This window comes from Camelus bactrianus, chromosome 22, assembly GCF_048773025.1.
Source record: "Camelus bactrianus isolate YW-2024 breed Bactrian camel chromosome 22, ASM4877302v1, whole genome shotgun sequence".
Lineage (NCBI taxonomy): Eukaryota > Metazoa > Chordata > Mammalia > Artiodactyla > Camelidae > Camelus > Camelus bactrianus.
In genome coordinates, this window is record NC_133560.1 from 19,325,641 (window position 1) to 19,338,454 (window position 12,814).

Consider the following 12,814-nt stretch of genomic DNA (forward strand, 5'->3'; position numbering starts at 1 on the left):
TATGGGCATTTAAATCTTCAAGGAGCCTACTACTACTATTCCTTTAAGAATAATAGTGTGAGCAAATACTTCTAATAACCACCATAGCAATACTGCTATAATAAAATGCCACCTAGTGGAGCTTGGGAGACAAAACACGCCCCTTCCATGCATTCTTCTCCAAGAGAATCACCTTTCTGAGGCTCACATTTTAATCAATATCATTATCTCCCTGAGTGCTACATGATTAAAAATAACACTGAAAATTGTCCTACTGCCAGAACCCAGCAGGGAAGATGAGACCGCACAAAAGGTGAGTCGGTTCACAAGAAAGAAGGTATATGGGGTCAGATGGAAAAACTAAGAAGCCTTAAATCTTCACCCCTATTTTACTGTAACAGAAAACAAAAGAAGAGTCAGAAGGAATTTTGTTAGGTTACCGCGCTTCCATGGCGTGGAGCGTCCAAGTCTGCGGGGAAGGTGGAGATGGGAAAGGGGCAAACTTCTATTATGAGCAGTCGGCCAGAAAAGGCTTCCTGGAATCGGAAAAACCTCAGGACTAGAAAGCACCTAAAACGTTGTCTGGTCCAGCTCCCTGACTGGTAAAGTTCTCATCCATCCTCCCAGATTGTAAGGTGGACCCAGCCATCACAGAAGAATGAATGAGTCAACCTGGAAAGCTCCACGTGCAAAACTAAGGAGAGGAGTTGGATACCAGGGAGGCCAGTTTCCACTCAGTAGGAGGGAGGATTGTCAAAATCTAACATAGCCAACATGGATTGAAAAGACTGTCCCTAGAAGGCTGGATAAGCATAAGGCTGGACTATTCCACTGGTTGTTGAGTTAAAAGAGGCTCAATATTAACCCTACGGAGACCTAATGTTTTAAAAGAATTGAAGTGAACTGTTCTGAATGTTGGACAACTTAAAATTCTGTCTTTGTCTCAGGTTGATTCTCCTGGGAAACAGACTCTGAGGAGATCTGCCTGCAGGATGTTGATTGAGAAGTGCCCTGGGGATCAACACCTGCTGGGGAATGAAGGCAGCAGGGCTGGGTGGAGGAAGGTGTGATGTGCAAGCAGGAGAGGGCTCCTCGGATCCCCTGGGGAGATCTGCCGTTGGATGTCCTTTCAGAGTGGTCCTGCCTTGGAGGAAGGGCTTTTATTTACCTGCTAACCAATCCTGCTTTGGGGCTGCCCCAGGGAAAGAGGTGGGACCTGGGATTAGCAGCTCTGTTTCGGAGAATAATTACCAGTCAGCAGTCAACACGGGGGGTGGGGGTGGAGGTGGCTGAGGGGGTGGCTGTGGACCGCACAGGACAGCATCCACTGCAGCCCGCTCTCCCCATCTCTCTACAACCTAGCCAGGTTATTCTCCTCACCCTCCAAGGGTAAACAACCATTCACCTGGAGGTTTTCGCAGAAGAGTGTTCCTCAAGTCTTTCTGTTTTCTAGCTACAGGCTTCAGAATATAACTCATAACAGTTTGCATTAGCAATCTAATTTGTCCTTTTCCAGTATTTGTCATGGAAATTTGGCCTCACTTTGAGTTTTAACCTCTTTCTTAATCTGCCTCATTTCTTAATCTGTAAAATGGGTATAATAGTATCACCTCTCATAAGTTATCATGGGGAATAAATGAAATAATAACTGCATTAGCATAATATCTAATTCACAATAAACACTGAGTGTGCTGCCTTTATTACTAAAAGAAAGAGAGAGATTCATGTATAGCAAATAGACTTTCTCTCTCTCTCTCTCTCTCTCTCTCTCTCTGTCCTTCACCTCCAACATTCTTGCCTAGACCAGTGGCTCTCAAAGGTCCTCAAGACCCATTTCGGAGGTCCATGAGATCACAATTATTTTTACAATAATACTGACATTAATTAACCTTTTCACTTTAATTCTTTCTTAAATGTAAAGTGGAGTTTTCCAGAGGCTGCATGACATGTATTGAGCTTATTATTGCTTTTAAAAAATAAACTCACAAAATTTAAACTTCTTTTTAAATTTTCTAATGTGGTAACTATTGGTAGATATATAATCCACATGAACAAAATCATTTTAGGGTCCTCAATAATTTTTGCAAGTGTGGAGGAGTCCTGGGACTAAAATATTTGAGAACCACTGACCTGGACAATCTCTTTCTCCTCCTTCTAAATCTGTCTGCCCACCCCCAGTCCTACCACAAAGCCTGCCTGGTGACCTCCCTGACTTCTGCTTCAAGGCTACTCTCCCTGTTTTTAATTAAGATCTACTCAGGAAACAATCTTGGAGATGGGGATATGGGATGGGGTCAGAGAGTAACTACACAGTGTCCTTTGCCCTTAAGGGCAGTCAAATGGGAGGTTCCAGAATATCAAAGGAGGTACCAGAGAACTGGATGCTCTAGTTAGAACTTGCACAGATGCTGAGTGGCACCAAACAGATCACACGTTGACTGATAGCCTTCCACTCAGTCACTCACTGTATTTTAGGAGGACAGGCATGTGCAGAACAAGGTGGATTCCATCATTAAATAAATTATCATTTGAGGCTTTCTCTAATGGTTACCATGGAGACAACACACTCAAGTCAATTTGACAGTGGAACAGAAAATTGCAGCAATGCGGATTCAAACTGTCAGAACTTAGGGAAGGAATAACTGACAACATAGGTGCCCATTTAGTTTTTTATCTCCCCCTCACCCCCTGTCCCGATCAGCCCTTGATTACAGCGAGCTCTCAGGATGAGGAGGGGGTATGAATAGGAGGAACCAGGGACACTGTGTTCCCAGAGGGAGAATTTCATGTGGAAGAGAAAACAAAAATGGGGAAGAAAGATGCTCAGAAGGCTCTGCAACTCCGTGCCCTGCAGCAACCCTGGTGCCTCTCTCAGTCGTCCTCCAACAGCCCTGCTAGGGACAGATGGCCACCCACATGCCACAGATAAGAAACCTGAGGATGAAAGAGGCTGAAATGACTTGCCTGAGGCCACATCACAATTCAGTGACAGGACTGTTTACTCTCCCACGTCTTTCTACCACCAAGCATAGTACTTTGCTTTTTGTGTGCCAGATAGATCCAGTTTTTAAATATTATAATCTTCCTTTATTGCCTCAATAGGCACCGAGTGAGAATCGGTGGGGTCTTCGAAGTTATAAAGCTGTCCCTGCCTGGGCCCTGCTCTCAAAGGAGCCACAGAACAGTCTGAAAGCAGAGCAGCCTTCGGGGGTGATGAAGTCATTGCAGAGTCCTGCAGAAACCCAGAGGGCGACAAAGGGAAGAACACCTCTGCAGTGCTGTTTGCTGCTTTTCACGTGCAACCTCTCCTTTCGTCCCACAGCTCTCTGGAGAAGGCATCATTATTGTCCCTATTTTGTAGACAAGTAAACAGAGGCCCAAAGGAATGAAACGGTTTGTCCAAAGTATACAACTAGCAAGTTCTAGTGCTTGGATTCGAATCCAAGTCTGTGTGATTCACAAAGTCCAAGGCTGCTCTCTGTCCCACTGCCGAGGGAGGGAGATCTCCTAACTATGAGAAATTGGGAAAGACCTTGCACGAGAGCACACACAACAGCCTGAGATGCCTTTGTCCTTAGGATTAGCCCTTCCGTCTAGACAGCGTGGCTCAGGACCAGGATGTGGGTATCGTGGATCAGACAAGAGACTCCCAAAACTAGTGTTAATGGTTTGCTTGCAGAGGGGCACTCTGGGTGGGGGATTTGGGGTGTGAGAGTTTTATCATTTACATGATAGCATCTTTGTGTTTTTATTAGTGTACCATGTACAAGTGTTACTTCTTCAATTAAAAAAAAAACTAGTTACAGAGGGAGGAAATTATATATGGAGGAAGGAAAGGAGGAAGGGGCTTGTGAAGTGGAATTAAAGGATGTAGACGATTTATTTTGAAGAACAGTAAAAGGGGAAGGCATTCTAGGAGGCAAAAGTTTGAGCAAAGTCCTTGAGATAGTGTGATGGGCTAAATTGTGTCCCCAAATTCAGATGTTGAAGATCTAACCCCCAGCACCTCAGAATGTGATTGTATTTGGAGACAGTGCCTATAAAGAGATGATTAAGTTAAAATGAGGCCCTTAGGGTGGGGTCCTAATCTCGTATGAGTGGTGCCCTTATAATAAGAGGGAGAGAGAGATGCCAGGGGTTCCTGTGCACAGAGAAAAGGCCATGTGAGGACACAGTCAGTGAGAAGGTGGCCATCCGCAAGCCAAGGAGAAGGGTCTCAGGGGGAACCAAACCTGCCAGCACCTTAATCGTGGACTTCTAGCTTCTAGAACTGTTAGAAGTAAGTTTCTGTTGTTTAAAGGCACCCAGTCTGGTATTTTGCCATCGCAGCCTGAGCAGACGAACATAGAGCACAAAGTACAAAGTCTTTGTCAGAAAGTCTGAAGTGGCCACACTAAGGAAAGACCAGGAAGGATTATCGGAAGATGAAATGGGAAAGACAGGGAGGGCAGAGCACGGAGAGCCTTGTGTGTCGTGAGAGAGGGGCACATTTTCACACCAGCTATGAAGAGTAAGGAAGAAAGGGAAAAAAAGAGATTTCTTATCTGTATAGTTCGTCACATCTCAGAAATACTTGCAGCAGAAGAGAATCTGCTGAGAATTCCTAACAAGGCTTCCTTTCCCTGGCCCCTTGTAATGTCAGTTTGTCAAAGCAAATTTTTGATTTTCCATTCTCGAGTCGGTGCCTTTCCTGCCCAATTCTTTCTGTTTCTTTTTTGATGCCATCCTCGGCCTTATTTTTATATCCCAGTTTGATTCTAAACCTTAACTTTCTGACGATTATGTAACAGCAAAAACATACTGACTTGCAACTTTGCTAACCAGGCTATTAGTGTGAGGAGAGATTTCAGAGCATCTTGTCCAGTCCTGTTTGTTCACAAATAAACATAGTAAGGCCCTGAGAGGGAAGGGCCCCTCACTGGGTCACCCAGGCCGCCTTGCGGTCCAGTCTCTTCTCACCTGACCACTGTGCTTGGTCCGTCACCTGTTTGCCTGCACAGCACATCCCAGGGGCCACTTTTGCTGAGGTCAGAACAGCTCTCAAAGGAGATCGTCTTTTCTGAACGTGCAGAGAGTGTCGTTCCCCTGCGTGCAGGAGGCAGGAGACTGCACACAGAGGGTGGCAGCTGACCTGAGGTCACACTCCCAACCCTGGCCAGAACTGGGACCATGTTCCTCATCTCTCCACAGTCCCCTGACACCTCCATTTCCTTCACCCTGGAAATAATCCAGCATAGAATTCTAGATGAGAAAACAGAAACCATCAATGTCCCATTATGGTACCTATTTCCAAGCCCCACCAGCCAGCTTTCATCCAAGAGGCCATCTGTGATAAAATGTAAAAATCCCTTCTGTTCTGCCCTCAAGAAGCTCCTTCTAGAGTCATAGTCCAGTGAGAGTTGGAGCAGACTTTAGAAGAAAAACTATATATACTTAAGTCTCTAGCAAATTGTCTTCGAGGTTTTTCTTAAATTTCAAACGATAAGCTACTAACTTCTTTATCAAGCAGGCTTTTTTCTACTTTCAGTTAACTGTTTTAAAGTGGTAATTTTTTACTGAAGTACAGTCAGTTACAACATCAGTTTCTGGTGTACAGCATAATGTTCCAGTCATACATATGCATACATGTATTTGTTTTCATATTCTTTTTTCATTAAAGATTATTGTAAGATATTGAATATAGATCCCTGTGCTACAGAGAAGAAATTTGGTTTTTTTTAACTCTATTTTTATATTAGTGGCTACCATTTGCAAAGCTTAAACTTCCAGATTTATCCCTTCCCAAAAGTAGTATTTTTAATGTAACCATTATAATCCAGGGACCCAGGTGGTTCAGTCTCAGAGGGACTTAATGTTCAAAATATATAGTCAGTATCCAAAATAAATGAGAAAGGAATTCCACCCTCCACCAAAGCACTAAAATGGACCCTAATAAAGGGTCTGAAGCAGTGCGTAATAAAATTCCCTTTCCTCTCCGATCCTTTTCTCTCGCTGTGCAGCTGCTGTTCCATCACATCCTCGCGCAGTAACCTCCCCTCTGCCCCCCCCCCGCAGCATTCCTTCGCCTCCCCCTCCATTGCCCTCTCCCCACAAGACCTGCATCATGCAGACTGACTTCTCATGTCTCTTGGCAAGAGCCATTCCTTTTACAGGAGTGAGGAATCGATCTGCTAATTTGGGGATTCTCTTTAGTAGTTTGTGCGAATCTATCTCAGTGTCTCCTAATTCCTATTTACTGGTCCTGTTGAAGTGGCTTGACCTCAGAGCCGCTCCTCCACATGGCAGTGCTTTGACTGTTTGACGAAAGGTTTGTAAGCCTGTACCCGCTCTCTTTTCTGTCCTCTAAACCAACCATGCCCACTACGGAGTGATTTCTTCTCTGGGCCTTCATCTGAGACATAAGATGGGAAAATACTGTGTAGGAGGAGTGGGTTAAAAGAACAGTCATTGGCTTCGTTGTTAGCAAGTATGAAACACTCCAGTATTAATTAAATCAGTCCCTGTTCTAGGCACTGGGGATAAAGTGCCAAACAAAAGCCTACCCTCCAGAGTCTACCTTCTGGTTGACAGAGACTGAAAATTAATTGGCAAACAAACAAATATGTAAAATATCACATAGTACTAAAACTCTGAACAAATTAAAATAAAACATGAGCTAGAGAGTTCCTAGGACTTGGGGTGGCGTTGCTTTCGCTGTGGTGCTCAGGGATGGCCTGGGGAGGATGGGACGTTGGAGGTGAGGCCTGAATGATCTGAAGGTGGCAACCACGGGACGAACTGGAAGTCCAGTGCAAAGACCTGCAGAGGGTGACAGCCGGGCGTGGAAAGGGGAAAGGACAGCATCGCGTGCAGCTGAAGTGCAGTGAACCAGGGCGAGGGTGATGGTGGATCACCCCACGGTGGAGGGATCGGGGATATAAGGTGAGGAGAGCACGGTTTATTCTCAGTGAGGTGAAAAGCTATGTGAACATGTGTGCCAGGGAAATGACAACTGCTTTTGTTTTCAAAAGCTTGCTTGGCTGCCCTGGAGAGAACCAACTGGTGGGAGGCCAGAGAAGGCTGAGACACCTGGCAGCAGTGGGCCAGGCAGGCAACGTGGTGGTTCAGGCAGGTGATGTGGGGAGCTCCAGCTGAATGTGAGAAGTGGAAATGATGAGCAGTGTTCAGTCACGTGGCATCTTTTGAGAAGAACGAGATCTTGATTTTTCCGGGTGAGCTGCCCTGGTCTGTGGTAAAAACCATGTGCACATAGCCATCCTGAAGGCTTCTGTCACAGCCTCTGACATCTGTGGGCTACTATCCAAATAAAAATGCACACATCACCCAAGAAAAAGCTACCAATCTGAGTCACATTTAAGTGTCAATCCAGACTCAGAAAGTAAAATTATCCCCCCAAAAACTATAATCTTAAAGTATCGATCTTCACCTACATACAGAAAATGTGTTCTATGATCACAGAGTGGTTTAGCTCCTTAAATCCCCCATTGCCAACCTTCTGCCCCTGTGTTGGTCCCACTTACATTCTATAACTAACTTCTACCTTGCCCAGTGCCAGGTTTGGAATCCAGGGCTGTTGGTTTGACTCCAGAGCTCCAGTCACATGGACATTTATAGATGACTCCTCTGTCTCAGTTCCATTCAAGGTGTAGTGTTAGTCTGAGCCAGACCAGTTAATTCCGCATCTCTTGTTTATGCATGACTCTGAAATGTGCATGTGACCCATTTGGCCGCTAAACTGCTGGTGGATAGTCTTCTGCGGACTTCCACTAAAGGATTTATTATCCCTAGGAAAGAAACACTGAAAGAAACAATTTACTTTCTTCCCCTGGACGTTATCATGTCTGGAGGTGAGGCCTATAAATCCCGCAGCCATCTCTGAGCACAGAGCCATCCATAAAATTAAGTCCAGACTGAAGATGACACAGTAAAAAGATGGGAAGAATTTGGGTCCTTGGGGATGTTACTCAAGCATTGTTCAAAAAAATGCCTGGAACGTTCCATAATGCTAGGCTTCCAGTTTCATGAGATAAATTTCCTTTCTGCTTAAGCCAGTTTGCATTGTAGCTTTTTTTTTGTTTGTTTGTTTGTTTGTTTACAAGCAGGAAAATTCATTCTGCCAGATAGGTTGGGGTTCATTTTGTTTTTAATTCAACAGGGATTTACTGAGCACCCACCATGTGCCATGTTCTACCTGGCCCAGGGCCAGGGTAATGCAGACTAAGTGACTAAGACAACACTGCCAATTCTAGTGACACTTAATGTTCTAATTTAGGGGAGGGGCAGGAAAGAAATAGAAATAGATGGGTTAGCTTTGATAACATCAAATGCTATACAGAAAATAAAGCAGGGTAAGGTGCTAAAAGATAGCTAGCAGCATGAAGGAGGGAAACAGAGCCTAAGAAACTATTAGATATGTGCAGAAGTGGACCAAGTCCAGGGATGAGCACACCTCAGTGTTTATAATAGCAAAACTAATGATCATTACTAGAAATAACCCAGGTGTCCATCTGTGGGGGCCTCATGAGATATCAATCTTGGTGCATTTATGTGATAAAATAGTATATTGTCAGTGAAAGGCTGGACTGTAAGATTATACCACTTATATGACATTATCTCCCAGGTAAATTATTAATAAAAATTAAAAGCTGAGTGTGGAATAGTATACAGAGTGGTACCCCAATGCTGAGAATTAGAAAAAGGACAGCTGGATACAGATGCAGGTATAAATGTATTTCTGAGTGGATGTGCAACAAAGTTTATCAGTGGCCTTTAGGGGAGGTGAGAAAGGAGAGACTTTTACCTTTTATTTTGTACCTATCTGTACAGTTTTAGAATTTATGTTACCACGTGTCTTTTTAATTTATAGAATAAGTCCATTTTTTAAAGAAATTTTAATGATATCTCGATGTTCCTTCAAGGCAAACCTGAGTCCAGGGATAATTAGTGTAAGTAAATATCCATGCTTAGGAGGAGGGGCTTTTCATAGCCATGACCTCAGAGGAGAAGAACCTGACTTTAAATAGGAATTAGGCAAAAAATGAGGCCATCTGTTCTACCTGGTGTCACCTGGCATCCAGTCCCCCCACCATCAGGGATAAAAGCTGCAGGAAGAGACTCTAGCGCCGAATGCTCTGCGACGACCAAGAGCAGCACCGCATGGGACCAGCTGCCAGGATTATCCACCAGATAATGTCAGGGCAGAGAGACGGTGGGGGAGGATGGAAGAAAAATACGTGAGGACGCTAGACGAGGCCAAAACTCTGAAAGATCATGGGAGTGGCTGAGGAAGGGCCCTCATGGCGGGAATGCTCAGAGGCCTGGAGGTTGATGAAGGCGTGTAAGGTTATTAGCAGGTGCGTCTATGACCTTCCCAGGGATTCCGCTCCCCAGGTGCTTTGATCTGAGCCAGGCCCAGAACCTGTGTTGATTTCACTTAGTGACCTCCCTCTTCACTGAACATGTGTTTTCAAAAGCCCTCATCTGCTCCCTGTCAAACCCCTATTTGTAACACAATCAGCAGGTCTCCCAAGGAGGCTGCCTCAATGCCAACTTCAAGAGCAGAACAGGTTGAGGTCTATCCCGATGGGGTGCTTTCCGTAGACCTGCATCATTGGAAACGCCCCATTGAGTGACTCTGTGGTTTCCTTTACTCACAGAACTGCATGTTAGATCTGTGGGAAAGAACTGCAAGACAGAGTTACTAAATAAACTATGAAAAACCTAACAGTCACACTTTTTTTATCTTAGGGCTTGGCATATCCCAGTGATCAGTACTGTCTATAGCAGTGTTCAAAGCAAATACAAGTAAATCTTACATTCTAGTAAATAAATAAGTAAAACTGGAGTTTGCCAGATGGTGATAAGTTCTTTGGGAAAAAAAAATAAGGCAGGCAAGTGAGACGAGGAGTGGAAGGGTGCAAAGGAGATGCATTCTGATTCCAAGTAGTGTGGTCAGGAAAGCCCTCACTGAGAAGGTGACAGCAGAGCAACATCCAGGGAAGGGAGGGTCAAATCATGGGATGATTTTGGGAGAAGAGCAGTCCAGGTATGGATAGGAGCAAAGGCGAAGGGCAGGGGGGCGTGTCTGGGTGTCTGGAGCAAGGAGGACAAGTGTCTGGAAAGGCGGAGCAAAGGGGAGTGTGATAAGAAGTGAGGTCAGGGTCACAAGGTGGACGTCAGGGAGCAGGTTGTGTGGGGCCCTGTAGGTCATTGTGGTGACTTGGGGTTTTACTCGGGGAGAGAGGGAATAAAGGGGGAGCTGTCTGAGTTTCCTGTTGTTCCTGTTACAAATGACCGCAAATTTAACAGCTTGGAACTACACAGATTTATTCTCTGACAGTTCTGGAAGTCAGAAGTCTGAAAGCAGTTTTACTGGACTGAGGTTAAGGTCTGGCGAGCTTGGTTCCTTCTGCAGGCTGTGAAGAGAGACTCAATTTCCTGGCCCTTTTCAGGGTCTGGCGGCCACCTGCATCCCTTTGCTTGTGGCCCCATCTTCCATCTTCAGAGTACATTGTCCTCATCCCTGCTTCCATCACTTTCACCTCTGATTCTGACTACTCCAGCATCCTCTTAATAAAGACCATTGTACTTGCATCAGACCTTCCAGATAATCCAAGGTAATTTCCTTATCTCAAGATCCTTAACTTAATCATACCTGTGACATCTCTTTTGCCATATAGAGTAACACACATAGGTTCTGGGAATCAGGACCTGGACAAGTCTGGGAGGCCATCATTCAGCCTGCCACAGATACCTTGATCTAAGTTTCTGAAGAATTCTCTGGCTGCTCCGTAAGAATAGAGTTTGGGGAGTGTGTACCGGCAGAAACAAGGGAACCTGTTAGGCAGCTCTTGCAATACCTCAGGCAAAAGACGATGAGGGTTCAGTTCAGGGTGATGAGAGAAGAGTGGCTGAGAGGTCGTATCTTGGATATGTTTTGAAGATAAAATCACATGGTTTGTTGATATGGGTCATGTAAAAAAAAAATAGAAGAGGAAATGATCTCTCTAAGTTTTTAGCCTGAGCAACTGGAAGGATGGATATAGTTTTGTGCCAAAATGGGAAAGGTTATTGAAAGAGCAGATTTAGAGGACAGATCATGAGTTTGCTTATGTGCATTATTACATTTGAAATGCCTACTGAAGGGTCAAACTGAGATGAATTAAATGTTAGGACTTGAACCTAAACAGGCGAGTCAAATTAGCTTTTGCTACAATTGTGCGCTGAGAGTTGTCACCCATCGTAACACTTTAAAAGCCATTGGGCTATGGTTCTTTGCATAAAAGCCACATGGGAACATCGCATGAGCAGGAGAACACGGAAGATGAGCAATAGCAGTGCAGGATTCATGTCCTAACAAAACCCTGACTGTAACACCAGCAAAATAGCATCAGAAAGACCCCAGAGCTCATGTAACCCTACCGCTGCAAATGTATATGCAATTTCTGAGGCCAACGCTGAGATCTACAGAGGTCCTCTTGTATCTTGGTTCAGGGTCCGTTTCAATGGTTTTGAACTCTAGTTTGCATTAGAAACAATGGAAGATCGCTTTGAAGTGCAACTTTCCAGATTCCATGTGAAGAGTCTGACTCAGCAGTTCTGGTGGTGGTGGTGGTGGTGGTGGTGGTGGTGGGGATGGATCTGCAACCCAGATAACAGCGGGGAAGGAGAGAGGAGGGACTGATGGGTTGTGGTAAGTGAAATATGCAGTGGGGATTTAGCTTGGTTTGGTTTGAAGTGAAGAATTTATTGAGGACTTAGCATGGGCAGTTAGGACATCACTTAATCCTCACTACACCCTAAGAAGTGGGGGGAAGTGCTATTATTAGTCTCATTTTACAGATAAGAAAACGAAAGCCCTAAGGAATTAGATGTCTTTCCCAGATCACATAGCCGGTCAAGGCAGAGCTGAGATTTTAAACTGGGTTTGTTTGGCTTGGACTCCCATATCCATGCTGGTATCTGGTATTCTGTGTTGGGGATGGTGATGTGGACTGATGAGTGGTTGGATGGGTTGCATGTGTGAAAAGGGATGATTCTAAGATGCTGTTGATGATGTCTGGGTTTATGTTGGTATTTGTAGATTGAATTTTGGAGCCAGGTTGCCTGATTTCTTTCTTTCTTCTTTTTTATTGAAGTACAGTCAATTACAATGTGTCAATTTCTGGTGCACAGCACCATGTCTCAGTCATGGGATGGATGTGTACAGGGAACTCAGTGATATTTGGGGAGAGGAAGGAAGGAAGGGGGAGGAGAGAGAGAGAAGAAAAAGAAAAGTTCTTAGCGTATCACCTGACGCATAGTAATAGAAAAAACATACTACTACTATTATTATTAAAGAAATGGATTTTATTTTTTTTATTGAAGTACAGCCAGTTACAATGTGTCAGTTTCTGGTGCGCAGCACAATGTCCCAGACATGCATATACATACACATAAGGAAATGGTTTTTAAATTCCTACTCTAAACCAGGCATTTTGCTAAGCTAGATTTATCAGCCTTACAGCAGAGCATATCTGTATGTTCCTTTAAACCATTGTTGTATTTGGGCTGAAAAAGTTAGGGGGACACAGTAGGAATCCCTAACTCTTAGGGCTTATTGAATTTAGGACTCACAGCTACATTTTCAATGTATTTAGGAAATTCAGATTTCACTGGAACCTGTCCCGTGCACACAACTCATTCTCCAAGGCCACACCAGACAGAGTGACCAAACAGATGGACTCTGCATTGCACCCAGGAGTCCAGCCAACTCCGGCTGAGCTGGCCACATTGGAGAATCTCACAGAAGTTAGGTAGAATTTCCAAATTTGCAAGGGAGAGTGAGATCCTGAGT

At 44.5% G+C, this 12,814-nt stretch overlaps 1 non-coding gene across 1 annotated transcript; it reads left to right on the forward strand.

The window, feature by feature from the left end:
- Nucleotides 1-9,545: 9,545 nt before the first annotated feature.
- On the forward strand, nucleotides 9,546-9,676 carry LOC123613438 (small nucleolar RNA SNORA18). Its single transcript, XR_006720810.1, has one exon. It is a non-coding gene; the product is annotated as a small nucleolar RNA SNORA18 (small nucleolar RNA).
- The last annotated feature ends 3,138 nt before the right edge of the window (nucleotides 9,677-12,814 follow it).